The sequence below is a fragment of the Amia ocellicauda genome, chromosome 12, assembly GCF_036373705.1.
Source record: "Amia ocellicauda isolate fAmiCal2 chromosome 12, fAmiCal2.hap1, whole genome shotgun sequence".
Lineage (NCBI taxonomy): Eukaryota > Metazoa > Chordata > Actinopteri > Amiiformes > Amiidae > Amia > Amia ocellicauda.
Genome location: NC_089861.1, coordinates 39,479,462 through 39,490,840, shown reverse-complemented (window position 1 = coordinate 39,490,840; position 11,379 = coordinate 39,479,462). Strand labels below are relative to the sequence as shown.

General features: G+C 42.7%; 1 non-coding gene across 1 annotated transcript; it reads left to right on the top strand.

Annotated features, from left to right (window-relative positions):
- Positions 1 to 2,996: 2,996 nt before the first annotated feature.
- On the top strand, positions 2,997 to 3,070 carry trnai-aau (transfer RNA isoleucine (anticodon AAU)). Its single transcript has one exon. It is a non-coding gene; the product is annotated as a tRNA-Ile (tRNA).
- Positions 3,071 to 11,379: the final 8,309 nt, after the last annotated feature.

Genomic DNA, 11,379 nt, shown 5'->3' with positions numbered 1-11,379 from the left:
AGATCATGTTCTTTAGGGTTTTATTAAAGAGCTCCACTAGGGCGTCTGTCTGGGGATGATAGATTGAGGTCCTGATGGACTTTATCCCCAGCAGCCTACAGAGGTCTCGCATCACGCGTGACATGAATGGAGAGCCCTGATCTGTCAGGATTTCCTTTGGGATCCCCACCCGAGTGAAGACCTTAAACAGCTCCTCGGCGATCCTAGTCGCTAACATTGTCCGTAGACGAATTGCCTCCAGGTACCGAGTGGCATAGTCTACTATGACCAGCACAAATTGATACCCCGCGGAGCTTTTCTCCAACGGACCGATCAAATCCATCCCAATGCGCTCAAATGGTATCTCCATGAGAGGCAGCGGTACCAGCGGAGCCCACGGTACTGCACTGGCATTGGTCTTCTGGCACTCCGGACAGGCAGCACACCATCTTTCTACCTCCTTTTTGATGCCTGGCCAGAAGAATCGGTCCATTATCCGGCTTAAGGTCTTGTCACGACACAGGTGACCTGCCCCAGCCAAATCAGATGAGAGCCTATGATCCTTAATATTAGATAGATAGTTTTCACTAGCGAGCACCCGGCCGGGCGATGTCCAGGCTGCCCGCAACGTCACCGTGGTTTTTCCAGGGGACCACACACTGCCGGGGGAGAGAGAAAAAGAAGGAGCTAAGGAGGCAGATTTGTTTTTGGGACAGGCAAGGCGAGAAGGGGAAGTGGGTCGGGGAGAAACATGTTTAGGTGTGGTGTTTGGCAACATGCTGGTATCCAGGACAGTCGGGTCAGAGGGTGTCTTGGGAATGGAAGGGAGGGTGCCCGCCGTCGGGCATCAGAAGGTGGCATCGTCCCGGGCAATGATGGTTCTCTGCCAGCCTGGTGCCAGCCTTCAGGTTGGACGTGGGAGATGGCAGATGAACTGCTCCAAGGCCACCAGGTCGGCAACTTCCGTGGCTTGAGCCAGCGGTGGCAGGCACCGGGAGCCAGGTTCGAACCGGAGGCTTCTGAGCTTTCGGCGCTGGCCGTCCGACGTCAGACCGACCCGGTCCAGGACACTGTCCCTCAGACTTTTGTAGTCTAGGGCATCCTCGGGACGAAGCACTCGGGTGGCAGGGGAGCCAGGCGTACCGCCCACTCCGACTCCGGCCAGTCGCAACACCGGGCAGTGCGCTTGAAGATGGTAAGAAAAGCCTCCGGGTCATGAAGTGAGCACTGACTCCGGTGGTACTCGATCCCACAACCTTTGAATGACCACTGCCCTTTTCACTAAAAGTCCAACGCGCTATCCATTGCGCCACAGAGCATGCCTACTGATGATGGGGCATCTCAGCGTGCTTGTACAAGTAGCATTTACAGATGTGTTTTTTTAATCGCTCTCTCTGATATAGAGACAAAAGGAAATGATGGGTTCTTCTTTTAGATAATACGACTCATGTTGACTTGACTGTGAGGGAAAGTTTTTGTCAGGCACACTGTCTGTGTGTTTGTCTGTCTATCTGTGGCTGTCTGTGTGTCTGTGGCAGTCTGTGCTTGTGGCTGTCTGTGTGTGTGTCTGTGGCTGGACCGATGGGGCTGATTGGAAACATCATCGACCTGGGTTTCTCTTCATCACAGATACATCTTTCGCTGCCCACATGCCCGAATTGCTTTTCAGCTGGATCACAGCCTCGCCCCAGGTGGGCAAAACCTCCAAAAGTGGTACAAACTCATCCACGTATTCCAGTGTTTCCGAGAAAGCTTGGCATAGTGAGTGAGAAAGTCAACCCTGACAGTGTGGCGACAGATGAGAAGCCACGGAATTGATGCACTCTGTGAGGTCATAGAAGTCAGCTGTGAGAGAGTTCTGAGATGTCATCGCTGAACTGGCAGTGAAGGGAGAGGGAGAGGAAGGCAAAGCATGTACATGGCTTCTCTCGCTGACTGGGCAAGATTGGATTAATGAGAGAGTGCAAGGACGGAAATGCAGTTGTTTTCTCGAAGAGTGTAGAAGAGTTTTCTGGTCTCCTGATGGAGGTGTGGGTTCAAATACCACTTCTGACAGACTGATTTATAGCATGACCAATGCTAGGAATTGCAAAAGTGTTCTTTTATTTTCTGACATTAAGCTGTTGGTCACCTCGACTCGGTTGCATAAGTGTTGAAAGTCACGGATTCCCGCAATTCTGTGGCCTCATTCTCAAGGCTATCTTCTATAATACACCTCTCAAAAAAATAAGGGAACACGTAATCATCACAGCATAACACCAAGTCAATTACACTTCAGGCATATCAATCTGTACAGTTAAGAATCCAAAGCGGTGGTGAATCACTCTCTCCTTTTTTGGTGCAAATTAAAGTGACAGCAGGTGCACCGGAGAGAGGCAACAGCAAGACAACCCCAAAAAGGGAATGGTTTTGCAGGTGGTGGCCACAGACGATTGCTCTCTCCTTATCCTTCCTGACTGATTCTTCTCTAGTTTTGCCTTTTGCTAGTGTCCTTGTCACTACTGGTATTATGAGGCGCTCCCTGCAGCCCATTCAGGTTGCACAGGTAGTCCAGCTCCTCCAGTATGGCACATCCATACGTGCCGTCTGAAGAAAGTTTGCTGTGTCTCCCAGTACAGTCTCAAAAGCATGGAGGTGGGAGAGTTACGAATTATGCAATGTACGGTGAAGATCTTGAGGTTTCCTAGACTTCGATCACGGAGATCCGATGTGTGATTTAAGAGTTCCCGCAGTTTTCTTGATCAGTATATAATCTCCCGGTGGACGTATACATCCTCTCAGAATGGCCGAGTGGTCTAATTTGCCAGACTTAAGGTGTTGTTCCCTTGAAGAGTGTAGAAGGGTTTTCTGGTCTCCTGATGGAGGCGTGGGTTCAAATCCCACTCCTGACAGATTGATTTATAGCATCACCAATGCTAGGAATTGCAAAAGTGTTCTTTTCACACTTGTGTGTAATGCATTTTGCAGCCAAATTACATAAACATGAGGAAATGCCTGGCAGAGAGACTCCTTTTGATGGCCGGTTAGCTCAGTTGGTTAGAGCGTGGTGCTAATAACGCCAAGGTCTTGGGTTCGATCCCCACATCGGCCAAGACCGATCGTAGGTGCTCATCCGTCTAGTTCGAGTCCTGTTTTTTGAATGTTTGACATGAAACTCCCTGAAGGCAAGCGTAGTAGTGCACTTAAGCAGTGGTAGGATCCACAAGACTTCATCAAGCCGTGTCAAAGTCGGCCATCTACATGCACACGGGAAAATGTCCTTTCGCCGCTTTGCTTTTCTCAGAACACTTCATTTGCATTCTGTCCTCTGATAGTTTCAACTCGTGGGCTCCTGCCAATTCCTTATTACACAGACTTGGAGAGGGAAGCAATGCCAGTGGCTTCAAGAATCAACGCAAGTTTCATGAATGGCACATCTAAGCCATGGTGCCAACCAGACATTGAGCTGTTGGTCACCTCGACTCGGTTGCATAATGTTGAAAGTCACGGATTCCCGCAATTCTGTGGCCGCATTCTCAAGGCTATCTTCTATAATACACCTCTCAAAAAAATAAGGGAACAAGTAATCATCACAGCATAATACCAAGTCAGTTACAGTTCAGGCATATTAATCTGTACAGTTAGGAAGCCTAAGCGGTTGTGAATCACTGTCTCTTGTTTTGGTGCAAATGAAAGTGACAGCAGGTGCACCGGAGATAGGCAACAGCAAGACAACCCCAAAAAGGGAATGGTTTTGCAGGTGGTGGCCACAGACGATTGCTCTCTCCTTATCCTTCCTGACTGATTCTTCTCTAGTTTTGCCTTTTGCTAGTGTCCTTGTCACTACTGGAATTATGAGGTGCTCCCTGCAGCCCATTCAGGTTGCACAGGTAGTCCAGCTCCTCCAGTATGGCACATTCATCCGTGCTATCAGAAGAACCAGAAGGACCAGTATCTGCTTTTTTGTGCGAGGAGGAACAGGAGGAGCATTGCCTGAGCCCTCCAAAATGACCTCCAGCAGTCTACTGGTGTGCATGTTTCTGACTAAACTGTCAGAAACAGACTCTATGAGGGTGGCACGAGGGCCCGTCATCCTCTAGTGGGACCTGTGCTCACAGCCCAGCACCGTGCAGCTCGATTGGTATTCGTGAAAGAGTGTGGAGGCACCGTGGTGAACGTTATTCTGTCTGCAACATCATCCAGCATGATCGGTTTGGCTGCTGGTTTGGAGAGAAACACAAAGTGCCCTCTGTGTATTCACTATGCAACCATCAACAACTCTGACCTGGTCATATATATGTCCCAGGGCATCATCCTGTGTCTGGTCCATAGCGAAATCGGAAACCCGGTTGAAGGCGGGATCCAGTGTCGGGCCTTCCACTGGAAGAAGGAGAGAGGAGGTGAGTCCCAGAACTCGTTCCTTCCCCTGGGTCCAACAGGGTACTGTTGGCTGCTACACGACTGGAGTCAGAGGGAAGGCTGTCCCTGCCCCTCTCATCACCTGCAGTCACTAATGGTGATCGGTCCCCAGAGACATGTCCCAATTGTGCCCCAGCCAAATCAGACAATGAGAGCCTAGGATCTTTAATATTGGACAGAAATTCAGAGCCTCTGGGTCGTCCTCCGGTCCCATCTTTGGAATCTGCAGACCTCCCCAAGCCGGGTTTGCTGCGGTAAACAGCAGGGTTAGGTGCAGGAGCTGGTACTTGAAGTTGCTGGACAAGCGTCTCGAGAGTTTGTTGTTTTTGAGCCTGCAGCTTCACCACTGGGGCCAACAACTGTTCCACTGGAGACGCCTCCATAGCTGTCCTTCCGGGTACAGAGTTCAGGGTAAGTATGTCACAAAGCTTCCCCACATTGGCCACCAAATGTAAATGCCGGACACAATAAACGGAGAGAGTCTCGGGTTCCGGCGGTGTCCGAGCTTTATTGGGGTTCACAATAGTCCAACAGAAAAAAACACAAAAAGGGGAAAACAAGGCAAAACCAGCACACAAAACATCCACACAAACAGGGTGCTCCGGGCAGTCACAATAAAGTCTCCCTCGGGGAAGGAGAGGGATTAAATAGATGAAGCACACCTGCCAATGACGTCACAGTCGCCTCAGTGATCATTGCCTGCAGCCGTGAGCTCACAAGCTGTCTGCGAAGCAGCGGACAACACGGCTGCAACACATGAGCACCTAATTAGTGTGCGTCAGCAGCAGCCATGCCGTGACAGACAGCGTCCTGCCAAAATCACAATAAGATGTATAAAAGTACAGAAAAACAAAATGTAATAAACTAAAAATGATCTTTAATACATAGAACTAAAGAAAATAGGTTTAGTGTTTACAGATTCCTTTTTGGAAATACAATGACATGCATTACAAATGAGTATTTACATTTTATTTACAGCTGGTGCTCATGTGTCACTGTGCCCCTCAGGCTGTGGCAGGCGGTGACATATTGGGCAGCCAGGGAGGCTGTGTGTCCCTCCTCCAGGAGGACTGACCATTTTTATTTTTTCTCAGTTTTGTCAAAGGTAGGGTGGCATTCATTATTTTGTTAAGGAATGTGTCCCTTATTTTGGGCATATTTATTGCATTGCAGGAGGAAGTGCAACTCTCTCTCTGTCTCTTTCTCTCTCTGTGTGCGTCCGTCTGTCACTGGAGGCGTTTGTCGTCCCCGTCCAGTGACACTCTCTTAACTCCCCCGGCCCCCTGGAGCGTGACCTACAGCCGAAGGGAGCGCCTGAGGGCTGGTTGGAAGCATCTTGGACTCGGGTTCCTCTTCATCACCAGAAGGGGGAGCCGGAGTAGATTCCTGCAGAGATTGACACTTGTTTTTTTGTTTCAGCAGAAACAGTGCGGAGGCGACCCAAATCCTGCTGGGGGGAGGTGTTTAAAAAAAAAAAGTTTTATCTTCTTCATAATGACATTATCCTTCAAGAAAAGACAAAGGGCATCAGATGATCAATACGTTAATACATCTCTTATAATCTCTCTTTAAAATACCAACTATTACAATGTTAACCATACATAAACAAAACAACCTATGCTTTTGTTTTTAATGTTGCTAGATCTCACAGTGATAAAATAAGGAAGATATGGTTTAACCAAAAAAGTTGATAAAACATTTCTTGGCAGAGCGCAAACAGAGGACATGTAAATAGGCTGACATTAAATTAAAGATAAGATTCTAAATAAGCTATCTTTTCTCTTCAGTCATGATGAGGAAAAATTGATAACTTGAATAATTTCATTCAGAATGACAAAGTTGCTCAATGTAAGCGCATTTTTCAGAGTAACGTTAGCACAGCTTCCTACAAATTGTCTGATAGATAAGATTAAAAAAGAAATCAGCTATCGGCTATGTTACAAATGAGAATTATACTATTAATATTGTACATTTATGATCATTATGTTTGTAGTTTGGATATGTAGATAATATATTTGACAGTAAATGGGTTTTATACGGTGTGTCCAAAAAAACTAAACAAAAACCCATCCCAATTTGCGTTACGTGATCGGGACCACTCCGTGGACCACAGTGCCGAGGTCCGGACCACTCAGTCGCTGTGGTCCAGACCTTGGACCAAAAAATGTTACAACCCCTACTGCTCCGCTGTGTCAGTTGTTTCTGTAACTGAATCACAAAACTGGGTTTTGATGTGCTCCCCACGTGCGTGTTTACAACGTCACTGAAGAAAAAAAACATCGAATCTGGAACACTGACGAGAATTGGAAGAAGCCGTGGCTGTGGCTAACTGTGTCTGTGAGTAGTATAGATGGCAGCATCACTTATTTTGACAGCCGGAAGTCCCGCCCTCCCTATGTACTTTTGAACTGGAACTCCTCTCTCCTTCCCAGCACCCCCCTGGGTTACTCTTTGACCCTCCCTCCTTATGTACCATTGAACCTGAACTCCTCTCTCCTTCCCAGCACCCCCCTGGGTTACCATTTGACCCTCCCTTGTCAGCCATCTTGGATGATATCGGCCATTTTGACTGATATCGGCCATTTGTAAGGTCATAGGTCATCTGGTAAGATGGTAGCCATTTTGTTAGGGTGACATCCATCATGGTGAATGTCCAAGGGCACCTCACACTGCTGGTGTGGAGGTGTAATGTTTAATAGCATAAACTGTGTTTTTAAGGTTATATTGTTTTATGATACTGTTTAAGTAAATAAAAAGAGAATAAGAAAAGTTTTAAATACATATATATATTTAAAGTTATATTGTTTTATGCTACTATTTTAGTAAATAAAAAGAGAATAAAAGTTTTAAATACAGATATATATATAATCAATAGGTTATATTGTTTTATGATACTGTTTTAGTAAATAAAAAGAGTATAAGAAAAGAAAAGTTTTATATTTTATTTTAGGTTATAATGTTTTATGATTTGTTTTAGTAAATTAAAAAATAAGAAAAATAAAAGTTGTATATACACTCACCTAAAGGATTATTAGGAACACCATACTAATACTGTGTTTGACTCCCTTTCGCCTTCAGAACTGCCTTAATTCTATGTGGCATTGATTCAACAAGGTGCTGAAAGCATTCATTAGAAATGTTGGCCCATATTGATAGGATAGCATCTTGCAGTTGATGGAGATTTGTGGGATGCACATCCAGGGCACGAAGCTCCCGTTCCACCATATCCCAAAGATGCTCTATTGGGTTGAGATCTGGTGACTGTGGGGGCCAGTTTAGTAGTGAACTCATTGTCATGTTCAAGAAACCAATTTGAAATGATTCGACCTTTGTGACATGGTGCATTATCCTGCTGGAAGTAGCCATCAGAGGATGGGTACATGGTGGTCATAAAGGGATGGACATGGTCAGAAACAATGCTCAGGTAGGCCGTGGCATTTAAACGATGCCCAATTGGCACTAAGGGGCCTAAAGTGTGCCAAGAAAACATCCCCCACACCATTACACCACCACCATCAGCCTGCACAGTGGTAACAAGGCATGATGGATCCATGTTCTCATTCTGTTTACGCCAAATTCTGACTCTACCATCTGAATGTCTCAACAGAAATCGAGACTCATCAGACCAGGCAACATTTTTCCAGTCTTCAACTGTCCAATTTTGGTGAGCTTGTGCAAATTGTAGCCTCTTTTTCCTATTTGTAGTGGAGATGAGTGGTACCCGGTGGGGTCTTCTGCTGTTGTAGCCCATCCGCCTCAAGGTTGTACGTGTTGTGGCTTCACAAATGCTTTGCTGCATACCTCGGTTGTAACGAGTGGTTATTTCAGTCAAAGTTGCTCTTCTATCAGCTTGAATCAGCCCATTCTCCTCTGACCTCTAGCATCAACTAGGCATTTTCGCCCCCACAGGACTGCCGCATACTGGATGTTTTTCCCTTTTCACACCATTCTTTGTAAACCCTAGAAATGGTTGTGCGTGAAAATCCCAGTAACTGAGCAGATTGTGAAATACTCAGACCGGCCCGTCTGGCACCAACAACCATGCCACGCTCAAAATTGCTTAAATCACCTTTCTTTCCCATTCAGACATTCAGTTTGGAGTTCAGGAGATTGTCTTGACCAGGACCACACCCCTAAATGCATTGAAGCAACTGCCATGTGATTGGTTGGTTAGATAATTGCATTAATGAGAAATTGAACAGGTGTTCCTAATAATCCTTTAGGTGAGTGTATATATATATATATATATATATATATATATATATATATATATATATATATATACAAGGTTATATTGTATACATTTGAGAAAAATAAAAGTTGTAAATACACATATATATTTCATTTTAGATTATGTTTGATTATACTGTTTTAGTAAATTAAAAAATAAGAAAAATAAACGTTTTATATATATTTAAGGTTACACTGTTTTATGATACTGTTTTAGTAAATTAAAAAGAAAAATTAATATTTACCCAGAGTGGGATTTGAACCCACATGTGTTTTTAGTTTATATGTTTTATGATTAGGGTTAGGATGATACTGTGTTTGCAAAATAAAAAGGTAAGAAAAAATTGATTAAGAAATGTATAGACTTACATATATTGCATGTCATTACATATATATTTAAGCAAACACAGATAAACACACATACCTATATCTCTTTAGTTTATATTTATCAATAGACAATAGAGAACAACAGTGAAATATATAGAATTATATCTGTTCATTTTGACCAGCACTGTACTTATTATATTTGTTACATTAGTGAATGCTCAAACGTAGCCTTAACATGTATCATATTTAAGAATATACTGCATTTCATTCCATTACACACACACACACACACAAACATATATATATCTTGTTAGGTTTTATTTATCAATAGACACTAAAGACATGCACACCACTTTTCTTAGAGAGACACAGTGAAGCACTATTTGTGAATACTCATATGTAATAAATAATATATGTATTATGATTTGTTTGTGCTCAAATGTATAGAATTAATAAAATACACACACACACACACACAATGGTGACTTTTATTGTGGCAAACAAGCATTTTACAACATGGAACATAGTCAGAAGTAGAAAAAGATACTCCATGAAATGTTGTATAGATACTTGTAATCATTAATTTCTGGTTCACAACACCAACATTGGACAGAAACAAACACTGACCTGTACGGAGTAATGTCATTTCCAGCATATTCCATATATATTCTATTCAGTCTTTCACTCTTGGCTTCTTTTTCAAAGTTATACCAGGTTCTGGCGACAAAGTACATCAGGTATCTATTGTAAATAAAGTGAGAAACACTTAAGTTTCTATTCCTTTGGAAATACCTTATTTTTCAAACCTACAAATACATGGTGACAACTGCAAGCATGACACACATACAAAACACAGAAATAGGGACCACACTGCAAGGATATAATAAGCACAAATGGTATTTTACTGCAAATTTTAAGTTTTGTAAAATTATTTATGTAACTTCTAGGAGTAATCTGCAAACTACATAGTGAAAATGCAGTCAGTCTTCAGGAAACACACACAGCAGACTGAAATAAGCACAACGTCATATTTATATGAACCAAAACTGCATTCTACTAAACCCTGAAACTCTGAAAAATCACTACAAACTCTATGTTTTGTAAAATGGCTTATTTCACAGACACAGAAACAAATAGGCTCACCCTCAACATATTCCAACACTTACAAAAATTATGATGTAAACTTAAAGGTTTACCAGTAGTACAGGGGTATTATTAATCTATTCATGCAACTTTTAGACACTTGTCTAATACAGAGCTAACAACTGCATTGATAGCGGGTAGCAGGGCTTTGACAATGCTGTGCGGTGGGGTTTAAAATGACTTTGTAGGCCAGGGCTTTAAAACCTTACCCCATTGTAACATTTTCAAATTAGCCTCCAACCCCTAAAATACTAAGACATGTTTTTTGTATCATATGTATCATGTTGTTATACTATGTACATTAATGTGGTTTATAATTTTGATTTAATTTGACATAATTTTATCATATTTTTAATTACAAATTCATATATATAAATAACAAATACTATATAATAATAGTAATAATAATGCAAAAACATATTAAGCAATCATATTTTTACTTACAGAATAATATATTTAAAATAACAATATAATAATTTAATAATAATAATAATAATAATAATAATAATAATAATAATAATAATAATAATTTAAAAACATATTAAACAAAACTCACCCTGACTTTGTCACAACCTCAGGATGGGGAACCTCTGCTGTAGACCCTCATCCACTCTGTCAACAGTTTGTAGGTGACATGTGCAGAAACATGAAAACTCAGTCTTGGTGGGGTGTTTCTGTCCAGTGGTCTGATCTGATACAACTTTCTACTACATTTCATATTCTATTAAAATATAACAAATTAGTAGTTCATAAAAAAGTGCTCCTGCTACTCTTATGAGTGTCTCTACAGCCCCTCATTGCTCCCTTGCATTACAGAGCATGACACGTGCTCTTCACATTGAAATTCACATTCATGTTGATGTAGGACTCGTCAACACAAAACTGTACAAAAATACATGAAATACATAAACAATACAAACATTAAGAACAGAAACCACTTTCAATCTGACATTTCACAGTATAGAAATTAAATAAGTTTGAATTACCTCATGGTTTTCCTCAGGCTCGGAGCCAGGCCCCATGTTGCCATCAGTGTCAGAAGCTGAGCGCTCTGTGTAAGATTCAGAATAACGTTCAGCTGTGTGCGGTGGAGAGGGGAAATGGAGATGCAGAGCAGGCAGAGTGTCTGTGAGACGGGTTTCTGTCCTGCTTGTCCTGCAGAGCCTCTCTTATCTGAAATGGCACTGGACACAACCAAAGCAGCAACGTCCCACAGGCAACAGGTCCTTAAGAGAGAACACTGTCAAATTTAACATTCAATAAAAGTCCACAGTTTTGACCATTTTCAGTTGAATTAATCCT